Source organism: Kryptolebias marmoratus, linkage group LG11 (genome assembly GCF_001649575.2).
Source record: "Kryptolebias marmoratus isolate JLee-2015 linkage group LG11, ASM164957v2, whole genome shotgun sequence".
Classification (NCBI taxonomy): Eukaryota; Metazoa; Chordata; class Actinopteri; order Cyprinodontiformes; family Rivulidae; genus Kryptolebias; species Kryptolebias marmoratus.
In genome coordinates, this window is record NC_051440.1 from 18806691 (window position 1) to 18819392 (window position 12702).

The following is a 12702-nucleotide window of genomic DNA, read 5'->3' on the forward strand; positions in this document are numbered from 1 at the left end:
ATACAACATTGACACTACGCTGATATCTATTTAATGTGAAATGGTGGCACCGTCACACATGGAGGCCGCGTGGCCTAATGGATAAGGCGTCTGACTTCGGATCAGAAGATTGCAGGTTCGAGTCCTGCCGCGGTCGTGTTTTTGCCTTCCTAATTCTTAATCTGTTCGTTTAATCAAAGCATTTTGCAACAACTACACTGTTAGTAGGCAGCTTATATATGTATTTTTCTTTTATCTCAAGTGAAATTGAGAATCAAGCTCATGATGTGCATTAAGAGGAGGAAATAGTGTCGCTGTTGGTCTTATTTCAGAAACAATTTTCCTAAAAAGTCAGTTTATCTGTACAATTTTAAAGCCATCTGTGATATTTGTAAATCTTTAAATGTATTTCCACCACCAGCCTTGTATTACCTCTAGTGACAATGAATGATGCTTAAATCTCAGCAAATTCCAGCTTCATCAGGTAATTTGTTTTTGTCAACACTTCCAGTTAAAAACACACAGACCTGCAGAGACAGTTTCACATTTTATGTCCAATTTCTACAGGTTTTAAGAATTACAGATGTGCGAGAGGAGTGAAACCTCAAGTCCCAACCGACTGTTTCATATAAAAAGGTTTCAGACGTATGGCACAGCTACAAATCTTTCTGCGCAAAGTTTCTCCTCAAAATCAGACAATGAGAAAGCATAAAAACCTTTCAAACACAGGCTTTTAACAGTGAGTCTGCTTTCTGGGATGGGAATCTGAATCATTAGTTTGTTTTTTACACCCTTACAATTAACTCTTTGAATTGTAGGAAACTGAAGCTGTATGAAAGAGGAAAATAAATGTACCACTAAGCAACTATAAAGAGAGCTGTTATACGTTTGTGAGAGGTTGGGTAAGTCATAATTAGAGGCAATATACTAGAACTTATTTATAATTGATAATTCACATTTCTGCAGTTGATTAATTATGTTAAATTGCATGCCTGCCTTTTCCCTGTTTTTTTTATTTTTTTATTTTGGTGGTTATAAATGTAAACAACCAGTCAGATTCCCAGTCGTCATTTCCAGTGTTTTGTTCTCACACGCCCCTGTGCCTCCTTCTTTCACTTTCATTCACTTTAATTAAACTGACGAGGATGGACAGAGCCTGTGGGTCTGGGACAGGTTTGAGAACCATGTCGAGGTTGTTAAAACTTTGTTTTGTTGCTACATGTTTGGACGTCCGAGGACAGTGTCGCTGGAACACCAGCAGAAGCGTAGATCATCTGTCCCTTGCATTCGGACGCCGTTCTTCATCTCACTCTTCCCTCTGAGGGTGAACTGGCTGGCTGTGTTCGTGCGCTCATGCAAACATAACGTGCCTCTTAAATGCATCTGTCCTTTTTAGTTGCACTAATTCCCTCCAAGTGGTTAACCTCTGTGGTTTCTCATGCTTCAAGATTTTAAGCCTTCAGACAGGCTGCATCATTTCCATCAGAAGTGACTGCTTATAATATAAAATCCTACCTTTTCTCTTTCAGAAGCCTGCCTGAAGAAGAGATGAAGAGCCGCCGTTCCTCTAGAATTTGCACACTAACCTCTCTTAACCTATCCACCTCTCATGTTGCCCATGATTTGATTTATCCATGATGCCAAAGATAATTGCATTCGCTGTCGTTTCATTTTATTATTTATTTTGAGACAGCTGAAATTTACACATCGATTGGGAACTGTTTTGCCAGTTTTAACGCTGTCAGCATAAAATATCTGATAAGAGTAACTCAGTCTGCAGCCGTCGTATTTCGTGCAGCTTCAGAGCATCGTGACAATACATGAGACACATCAAATTAAAAAAACTGTTACAAGTGAAACAATTCAAACATTATATTAGCTGTCTTGAATATTTATGAGGTTTGAATGAGGTTTAAATTGTTTTTAAAAGTTACAACTGAATTGTAATTTCTTGTCTTCTGTGATTCCAAGTGTTATTTTATGAGTTTCACCTGTTGGATAACGTATTATATACCTCAACAGGTCTGCAGACTATATGCACGGTTCAGATATTAAACATTGGTAAATAAGATTTGAAGGATGTCTGAAAACTGGAAAAGCTCCACTGACATTAAAATATTAGGAGCAAATATTTTTATTATTACATCATCAAAGGTAACTTGAAAACACTTTCCTTTTTGGAGGGAACAGTTTAGTTAAGTCTTGGGTTTGGCCCTGATGCTAATTTAGCCCTGGATTTACACCTCGAAGGTGAAGAAAGCTAGAAATAATGCAATTTATGCTTACTATAACCTTTTATTCTAATGAACACAAATCAATGCAACTTTAGGTGATTGTGGATTCTCCTTATTTCCCAGTTTGTGACTTTTTTTTTGTTAATGTTTTTGTTTTATACTAATAATCTAATAGTAGTGTTTGTAAAACAGAAGCTAAGGGGATTTTTTTCTGAGGAAATGACAAAAAAGCACACTTACAAAAGTAATGCATATGTTTCATCCATAAAAATCTATCTATCTATCTATCTATCTATCTATCTATCTATCTATCTATCTATCTATCTATCTATCTATCTATCTATCTATCTATCTATCTATCTATCTATCTATCTATCTATCTATCTATCTATCTATCTATCTATCTATCTATCTATCTATCTATCTATCTATCTATCAGTTATTAATGTAACCTAATCATTCAGCAGTGGCGGTAAAAGTGTGTGGAAACAGCTCAGAGTGAGACATCCTGCGGCCCTGACGTTCTTTGGCTGAGACGGGCTCTGTGATTGGCCAGCCGGCGGCTCTGGTCCTGGCTGACGTCAGTGATGGAGCTGGTTGTCAGTGGAGGCAGAGCGCAGGCTGGAGGAGAGGCAGAAGCTGGGGGACCGAGGATGGAGACGCAGCGGAGCGCCGGGGGGCTCTGCGTGGAGCCGATGGAGACGCAGAAAATAAAGACACAAACAATCACCTGCTAGGACAATTCAGCACAAACAAAAGCCGAGGACATTTTCTGCTCCAGAGTTTTTGCTCTGCATCTGGACCAGGTAAGAACCGCACGGATCGAAAATCTGCACGAAGCTCATTTTATTCCACCTGCTTTGAATGTGAGCAGAAATCTGTTCAGGACACTGATAATGTCCCGGTCCGGCTGACAGCTGGTCTTTTACACCATTAAATGTTACATTTAAAGGGTTAAAGCGCCCTGGATTGTCACAAAAAATATGTGAAACACAAAAGATGTATGCTCTTTTTCTACAAAACCCCTTCCTGTATAAATAACCAAAATATTAAACGCATGTTTCTCTTCACTTCCTTCTGTTTTATTAAGAAGAAATTGTTTTTTTAAAGGATTAAGCCGTGTGAGGTGAAATAATCTAGTTTAGGAAGAAGTAGGCCAATCACAACTCTCATTAAAAGTGAGGATTCTTAACCATCAAGAGCTTAAAGGAGTCAAAAGCAAATTAAAGCATCATTAAACCCCAGCTCAGTTTGGATTGAAAAGATTTTTTACCTTTATTTTATTTATTTTTTTAGCATTGTGAGCTGCTGGTTTCCACCTGTGCGTGACGGCAGGTTCATGCTGTCAGGCCGACACATCTCATCATCTGTGGCCTTTTTCAAGAAAACCTCTCCATAAAATGTTCAACTTTTAGCCTGTAAATAAAAATACACGTCAAAATCAGAACGGTGTTGGAGCAAAAATGTCAAAATAGTGTAAAAAAAAAAAACAACTAAAAGACTGATTTGTCTGAAGTGTCGGGCCCCGCTGGAAAAAAAGGTCTTTGAAGGGGATTAAAAACATAAGATAATGCACATTTAGAACATCTTTTTTGTGATTTAACTAACTGTAGTTTAGTTAATATGTTTAAATTCAGCTCAGACACTGCAGTGATAGTTCTACTGCAAACTAAAACTACATTTTTGTTAAGAAAAGTCACATTTTTATCCACTTTTTTACAGTACAGCGTCTTTTTACAGCTCGTGCAGGTGACTTTCTTTTTTATTCTGTTATAAATTAGGACATAATGCGGGGTTTTTCCCCCTAGTAGATCTGTGTTCATTAAATGTAGGTATGATTCAGTATTTCTCTCTTTTTGAAATTTACATAAATTAAAAAAAAAACGCATCAAACGGCCAGCAGGCCCGACATGTTACCGAACTGTGAGCCTTATTGTCTTAATTGATTGCAAAATGAGCAAAATAGCACGATCTATTAATACACATACCTTCTTATTTTTTGTGCTTTTATTTTGTGTTTTGTTTTGTTTAGTTTTATTTTAAAATATATACCTAAAATGAGGCTGAAACGTGCGTAAATGTGAAGGCCTTCCTTCTTCCAGAGCATCACGTCGAGCTGCACGTCTGTGAGAGAGAGAGAGGAGGGGGGTCTGTTTTTATCTTTGGTTATCTAGCTGTATGAGTATTAAACACCTGTCATAAAGCTAGATAACCGAAAGTAGGAATGACTTCCATGTTCAGCCTAAGAGAAGAGCAGGGGGAGGGGGCTCCAGGTGGATGCTCACACAGAAAGGTAAGAAGAAGTTTGATTTGGAGCTTTTCTTTTTGTGAATGGATGTAAGAGCACCAAATAGGTCCTTAAAGGGATGTAAAAATAATAATAATGTGTCCAACATGTGCACATCAAACATGAATGACCTGTAAATACAAACCTTATCTTTTAACAGCAGCAGAATTTAAAACCTTAATGTGTTTAATGTAACAAGGGAGTCTTTTTAAACGAATAAAAGTACTTTTAATGCTTTGCTTGGCTTTATATTGTTGCACCTTTAATTTCCTTTATCTCATGTCAGTGTATTTTAAAATGTTTTAGGAGCTTTATGCAAAATAACCAAAAGCTGAAAATTAGCCCTCTTTTTGGGGTGTTTGTTTATTATGAAGAGCTTCTAAACTTCCTAAATTTTGAGGATCCCTTTGGCAGATTATAGACTTTGCACAGGCTAATTTTTTCATTGAAATACATTTAAATTTAGAAGTGAATCAGTAATATTACTGATCTTTTTCAGAGAAACTGCACTAACAATGACAGAAATCTGAAACTCAGGGACTGTTAATTTATTATTTTTGTTTTTCCTGTTATAATATGACAACATTACTTCTGCTATAAAATAAAATCAGCCCATCAGAGGTCATTATTTCATTAAAACGCCATTGGCCGCCTTTAGAAAGTCAAATATCTGTTAAGTTAAGGGGTACCTCTCACAGACTCCAGCCTCTCAGTGCTCACACACGCTTTATTTATCTTTCTTTTTACACCAGAAAAGAAAACACAGTCTCAGTTGTAACTTTGTTTAATTAAAAGAAAAGGAAAAGCTTTGTTCAGGCCCTGCACAAACTCTAATAATGCAGCAGAGTAGGGTTAAAAAAAACACTTGGCGTCTGTATTTAAAGCTGTAGCAGATCTTGAGGCCTTTGGGAAACATTGTGCCTCAGCTCAATGAGACGGCTGGGGCCGTCCTGTAGACGGGAGCTGAACTTTTCAACTTGGTACTTCAGCTCTCTTCTGCATACGCTCAGCCTAGAGAAAGCCCCTAAAAAGCCTAAAGAGCACCAAAGTGAGATGAGCTTCCATTCACTCTGTTAACTACCTATTGCAGTGGAGCTCGCTGTCAACCCGGGCTAATTGCTTCAGGTACTGGAGACGTGAAAAGGCCGTGGTCCGAGTCTCTTCCAGACCGTTCCCCTGCTGGTAGTGTGTGAGCCCAGTGTGCCTCCTCACGAATGGGAATAAAAACACTTGAGGCTCATGTATGGACTGGTCCCAGGCATCCTTGATTTAACCTTTATATTGTGAGGGATTTTTCTGCAATAAAATACACACTCATACCCTGAAAAGAAAAAAGACAAAAGGTATGAGTATGAGATGGTCTGGGCTTTAAAACTTGAAATAATGGGCTGATTTTTGACAAATATTCAGAGGGTACCCCATGTATTGTTTGCCAAAAGTGACATTTTTATTAAATCTGTTAATAGCCTATAATTAAACGACTGTTTTTAGTTGCAATAACGCAATTAAATGAATAACATATTTTTTTATTTGCTCTGTTTGTGTTATTTTTGCTCCTGCTGCGGCCTTCCATCAAAAGACCTGGGATTTCTTAACACAACTTTAATTAAAGAAAAAAAAAAAAAAAACACGGACAGAAGTGGGAACATGATTGGTTTGGCTCCTCTTCCCACCCTGTCCCGTTTTTGCCCTCTGATGCCATCTGCACCGCCAGCGGAGACACTTTTCCTGTGCCAGGAGACGGACAAAGACCCTCCCCAGGTCCCTGGAGTATACGAGCCCACTCAGAGGAGCCATCTTGGGAGACGTTTGCCACGGCGCCTAAAATGGCTGGGCTGGCACTTGAGGTGAGCTGCATCATGGTTTTCTGTTGGGTACCAGAGATGGTGGAGTCCAAGGGGTGTTGGGGAGGAGTGTGCGACTGTTTNGGGGGGTGGATCACGAGGACGGCAGAGAAGAAGAAGAGTTTCCCCCATTTCCTCTCCAGTCACACATGGCCTCTCGCTTTTCTTCTGTACTCTGCTCCCGCTAATTAGCAGTTAAGGGGTGATGTGAAGGGGGATGTGGGTGAGGATGGGTGGTGGTAGTTGGTGGTGGTGCTGCTGAAAGGGGGGTGGGGGTGGGGGGTAGCAACAAAATTAATGAGCTGGCACTGGATGAAGGAAACCTGTCATCCTCTCTTGTCATGGTGCTTCTTTATTCCCTGAATCACACCAGGCGGTGGCGTGTTTCAGTCAGACAAACCTCACTGGTTAATTCATGCAAAACTGTTGTTTTTTTTTATTATGAAGCCGCAACATTTCAAACAGTAGCTTTAAGCACAACAACTGGCTGAAAATATATGGTTCTGGCAAGGTATGACAGGAGAATTCTGGAATAGTTTGTAAAATAATATTAAGACAGATTAACAGATCTTATCCACTTATATCATTCACTGTAAGCACGATTCATTTTTTGTTTGTTTTGTCATCACTCATTTTTTGAATCCAGTCTGCAGATGCATGTGTATGCATAAGATACACACTTCAGTGTGTGTGTGTGTTTTGTGGCTCAGAAGTGTAGTGAATCTGAACTGCTGCAAGTGTTTTTATATATATATTTTTAAGAATTTCGTCTCAGCCTTTTCAAATTAATTACATCTCTCTACATTGTAATTTCCCCATGACAATGCAGAGTATTTGATTATTAACTTTATTCACAATGCAGGCTACAAATGTCACATGTCACCAGTGGAAAAATGTCACATTCTTGCAGAAACCTGAAAAAGGCAAAATGACAAATATCAGTGCTCTGAATCTTTTCCAGCATCATGTCTGTAATTTTGCACATAAATGTTCAGCCTGGTTACGGTGGCGTGGAGCCCGATCTGTGTCTCCTTCTGACTCTGGTGGCAGAAAAGCGAGACACGTGTGTGTGTGTGTGTGTGTTCAGGGGCAACATGTGCAGCTGCAGAGCTCGTGTGTTAATGAACAGTGTCGTGCATTTTCACATTATCATTCAGCGCCGAACTCCCTCACTCTTTTTTTCCCCCCTCAATAGCTGCCCGCCTGACAAACACCCCCACCCCTCTCCACCCATTCCCTTCGAAAAGCCTGCCTTCCCCACTATTGTGGGAATTGGTGGTGCGGCGGGCTTGGGGCTGGGGGGCAGGGTGGGAAAGACCCTCCAGACTAGACATGAGCAGATGCCTGAGACATTAGACTGTCGTGCGGATCACCAGGGTCGGGCGAGCCGCTGGGCTCTAATGTGTGGGCAAGTGTATGTGTGTTTGATATGTGTGTGATGGAGGGTGGGGGTGGGGGTGTTAGTGCAGGCCCTGAAGTGCCACCTGACTGTTCATTAGTCTATTCATGCTACTCTGCATGTCTGAAAAACATGGAGATGCTACATTTTCTGCTAAATGAGAGGAATTTCCCAGGCATTAGGCATGCATTCAGACATGATATGCATGTGAACGCATACGCTAAAACCCACTGCTGTGTACTAAATCACACGTTGTGCATTGGCTGTAACAGATGTGCAATAAAAAGGTATAATTTTACAGAATTTACTGATTCAAATCTTTTGGTCTGTGCCCCTGATCTGCCATATTTTATCTACATTTTACTATAAGGTTGCAATTTGTTCCCATTGCAAACACAACCTGCGCATTTGTGTCAGCTAGTAAAAAAAGATAGACATCCTAAAATTCCACAGGACAATCGGTGGCACACCATATCCCAGTGAAATGACTCAGCTAAGGCGGTGGGTGCGCCTCGAGAAGCTGAGTGATGTAACCTGCGGATAATGATTATTAATGGGCCTCAAACTGTATGTGTGCTTCCTGCGAGATGTGTAAAGCATGTGCGGCCCACATGTCAAAGTATTATTTCCTCTCTTTATTCATGTAAAAGACTCCGAGCTGTCTTTATAATTGCATTTGGGCTCCTTGGCTGTGATGTACAGTGACTTATCGCTTCGGGCAAATTTGAGAGAAAAGAGAGAAAGCATGAGGAGTACAGCTTTCTCTGTAAAATATCTGGTTGGTGAGGGAAAACAGAAGAGAAAGGGCTTGTTTTTCTTTGCATAAAACTAAAACTTGGCTTATCAGAAAAGAGTTGAAGATAAAGGAGCTAAATTTGTTTGCAAAAGAGGTGGTAAGTGTAGCACATGGGCAGCCATGTTTGAGCTAGCTGCAGCAGGCTTTCTCTGCTCAGGAAGTTAGCTCGTGCTAGCTCGTGCAGTGCCATGCTAAAGCAGTCCTTAGCAGCAAGGATCTGGGCATGCAGGAATGGTGTGTGTGTGTGTGTGTGTTTTCAGAGGTCGATTTGCAAACTGTAGCTGCAACAGTCGACGCAGACAGTGTGGTCATGAGAGGAGAGGTGTTGACTGTAGCACATTTGTCTGGAAAATCTATTCATCCCTCATCTTGGCTTTGCACAAATGCACACAGATACCTTTATCTATCTTGATTAAGCTATTTCTTTATTGAACGCAGAATGTGGAAGAAATAACATTAATAGGAAAGGGAAAAATGAGTATGCTGTCAGTGTAAACTCCTTCTGATTGTGATATTCTGTTTTAGGCAGAGTAAAACTGCTTAAAGGTCTGGTTTTTAATCTGCTCTGCAACAAAGAGTCTTCAATCAAGATAGTCTGAAACCAGAGCGGCTGGAGAGCGAGGTCAGCAGCTTTGACACGGAGTCAGAAGGATTTAGGATGTGAACATCCAAGCGTGCAGCCACCGTTTCTTAAATATTCATTCTTCCCCCTTCAATCCTTTGTGCTCGTACGCAACTTTAAATTTGACAGAAAAATGTATATCCCCCGTCAAGAAAATGGCAGAGGAACAGATGATTACCTCGTCTTTCTTTCTTCCTTCCCTTACCTGTGTTATTCATTATTGCTTTTTTCAATGTGGGATTTTCAGTGCAAGGGAAATTATAATGTATGACATGATGAAGTGACAGTAGCCGGCGCTCACTTCTCTTTTTGTGTGGGTGCAGCGGCGTAGCCATAGTAGCGATAAAATGTTAATACCACATAGCTCCTGGGTTACCAGCTCACCATGTGTGGACACGTTTAAATGTTTTAACAGCTCTGCAGATATGTATATATATATATATATATATATATATATATATATATATATATATATATATATATATATATATATATATANCGTAGCCATAGTAGCGATAAAATGTTAATACCACATAGCTCCTGGGTTACCAGCTCACCATGTGTGGACACGTTTAAATGTTTTAACAGCTCTGCATATATATATATATATATATATATATATATATATATATATATATATATATATATAAATACATATATAGCCTGGCTCATAGGTCACCTTTAGTCTTGAATGAACCCCAATGTGGGTCAAGCGAGGCTCATTGCATCTCTTTTATGCAACTTTGGTTGAGACTAATCTAGGGCAAAGCCTAATGTTAAGTATATTAGAGCAAGATGGAGAGATGCTCCTACATCCGAGGCTTTTCAGATTACGTCTGCTGGCTGTGGCGTCCCTGTGTGAGAGTCCAATGAAAGAAGAGGAGAATTAGGTGACTGAGCCTTTAATACAGAGCAGGAGATAAGGTTATAGGGTGAAGAGTCTAACATGGAATCCTTGATGTGACCTGTTTTAGGTGTCCGTGACCAATATTCTCACTCTTTGCAAAAAATATGACTCGGACACCGTGAAAAATCAAGTCAAGTTCAAGTTCATGGGTGCAGTCTCCACGTCTGCAGCCAGTTCTTGGAATTAGGAGCATCTGTGGCCACCCTGGAGTACAAGAAGAAGAGGAAGAGGAGGAGGAGGTGTGTGTGAGGAGTACATAGCCTTTGACCTCTTATAGGGTTGCTATGAGAAGGAGGCCGCTTGGCTCAGTAATGTAAGACTGAAAAGGCCAAATTGTCAGAGCTGTCCAGCAGACGTCAACCCCCCACCACCCCCATCCCCTCCCCTCCTTCCATCCACGGTACACACAGACACAAACCTAAACCCATTCACACCTACTCACAGATGGCACGGGCCAGCTTGGGAATGTTAGCTTAGAGAGAAAGAGAGCGAGAATGCTTTCTCTTCATCAGACGCTGCTGTAATTCATCCGGCCTTCCGAGTTACACAGTCTGCTCCCTCTTTTCTCGTTGCATTCTGTTGGATCACTTCTTGGTCTGCTCATCCCAACGCCCACCAGAGTCTGTGTGTCAGCGTATGAGGACAAACACTTGTGAGAAAGGCTCTTCCTGTGTTGCAAGCTGACGTTGTTTTTGAAGTTTGATGAATAGAATTAGCTTCCTCCCTCATACTCACCTCAGGTTTTGTTTTGCTTTGTCCTCAGATGGAGTTATTCCTCTACAAGCTGCCTTAACGTTATTATAGTCAATTAGCATATGTTTTTCTCCTCTTCACCAAGACCAAAATACTTTTTTATGGCTAATAGGATACTTGATGGACCTGTGCGTTTAACATCGGCAATTAAAAGGTCTGCTTAGCATCATCTGACCATTTTTATTTCCGAAAATGCACATATTACTCTGTAATTTGTTTAACAAAAGTAAAATCGCTGCAGTTAATTGGTGTAAGTATGGTATTTTAATACAAAGCTAATATTTAATATTAATCTTTTTGTACAAGGTGTTTTTAAATATCTGTCTGTATCATTTGATATTTGACTCATTGCGTGTCAGAGTGGGAATGCAAATCCTCGGACTGTAATGCGTGCCCGTTCCGTGGCCCCCCTCTGTAAAAACGTGTGTGAGTGTGGCCTCATTTAAGGCTGCATTCATTCAGGGGAGGGGTCCGGCGAATAAAAGAGCGCCTATTTGCATACGCTGCATGCCGTCTGCAAAGAGAGGGGAGCCGCCGAAAAAAGATATCAGAGGTGGACAAAGAGAAGGAGGACAAATCCTTCATTGTGGTCTTTGGTGGGAGAAAAGGGCTCATCTGAATCGGGGAGTGGGTGAAAATTGACAGAGAAAGAGTTTGCGCTGGTTCCCTGCGGGGATAAAAGCGTTAAGCGTTACAGCCTGAAAATGGAGGAGAAGAACATCACGCAGAGCTCAGGGGGCTTTTTTTTTTTCTTTTCACAACATATGAAAAGGAAGTTTATTTTTCTGAAATGTTTCCTACAATGTTTGATGCGCAAAATAAAAAAAATAACTCATAACAACAATATTGCTCTTGTCAAAACAGACTTACAAAAATAAGTCCAACCTTTTTAAAGAACTGGATTTGAATATATATTTAAATACAATCCATCCCTAAAGAAAAATCCCTCTATATTTCTGTAATTTTTTTTTTCTTTTCTTGTTTCCCAAAAATATGAGGCATGATTTCATCTGTGCAGAAAGGAGAAGTTTTTGGAGCTGAGTTCGATTCACATGCTAATTCTTCCCTCCTTTCTGTTTCCTTCAGAGTGGGACAGGAAGCGTGAGCATCTCTGCAATCAAAGACGTTCAGACCCAAAGAAATGCCCTCATCAGACGGGCGGGACTCTCATGGAAACTTCTGAGTTCACCGAAATGTACAATTCATCATGTACCAACTGAGAAACTTGTCACTTTTTAAAAGAAGTTGAAACAATAAATCATTGGACTGCATATTTTGGTAATAAATGCTTTTATTTATATTGCATTCATTAGTTTGTGCTAATTAATTATTAGCTTCTTCTTGTAGCTGATTAATGTTTCTTCCATGTGCAATAAAAGTAACACAATGTAAATGTACAAAATTATTAACACAAGTTACTGCTTTAAATTGTTTTTTGGTGGAATAAAAATATAAAACTGTTATTTCTTTGTTGATGTCATTTCTAAGCTCTCTTTTGATGATTTATCAGATATCATTTGTGTATATCAGTTTAAACGACCACCCCGAGATTCCTCCATTGCTAACCAGCTTAAAAAGCCTAATGTTTGATGAAAATATGTCTTTATTCTTAATGAAATTACAGATTGTATGTCCAAAAACGAAGTCTAAAATAACGCTTCTGTGTTGCGTATTCAAGACCCTGCTTTCTGAGTTTTTTTTTCCTTTCCACATGAGGGGGATTCACATGGTAATGTGCAGGAGGGTGGTGTGAGAAAGCGTTTGAGTGACCCCTCATTAAGTTTTAATTAGGAGGAGCAGACAGAGCAACGTGCGTTGAATCACTGAGCCAAAGAAAAGTTCATCAGCTGCAAAACTCAGAACACACCACTGTTAAATTAC

General features: G+C 39.9%; 1 long non-coding RNA gene and 1 other non-coding gene across 2 annotated transcripts; both read left to right on the top strand.

Moving 5' to 3' along the window:
- The first annotated feature begins 63 nt into the window (after nt 1-63).
- On the top strand, nt 64-136 carry trnar-ucg. Its single transcript has one exon. It is a non-coding gene; the product is annotated as a tRNA-Arg (tRNA).
- Nucleotides 137-2867: 2731 nt separating this feature from the next.
- On the top strand, nt 2868-12284 carry LOC108239921. Its single transcript, XR_001808752.3, has 4 exons — nt 2868-3019; nt 4316-4506; nt 6080-6347; nt 11908-12284. It is a non-coding gene; the product is annotated as an uncharacterized LOC108239921 (long non-coding RNA).
- The last annotated feature ends 418 nt before the right edge of the window (nt 12285-12702 follow it).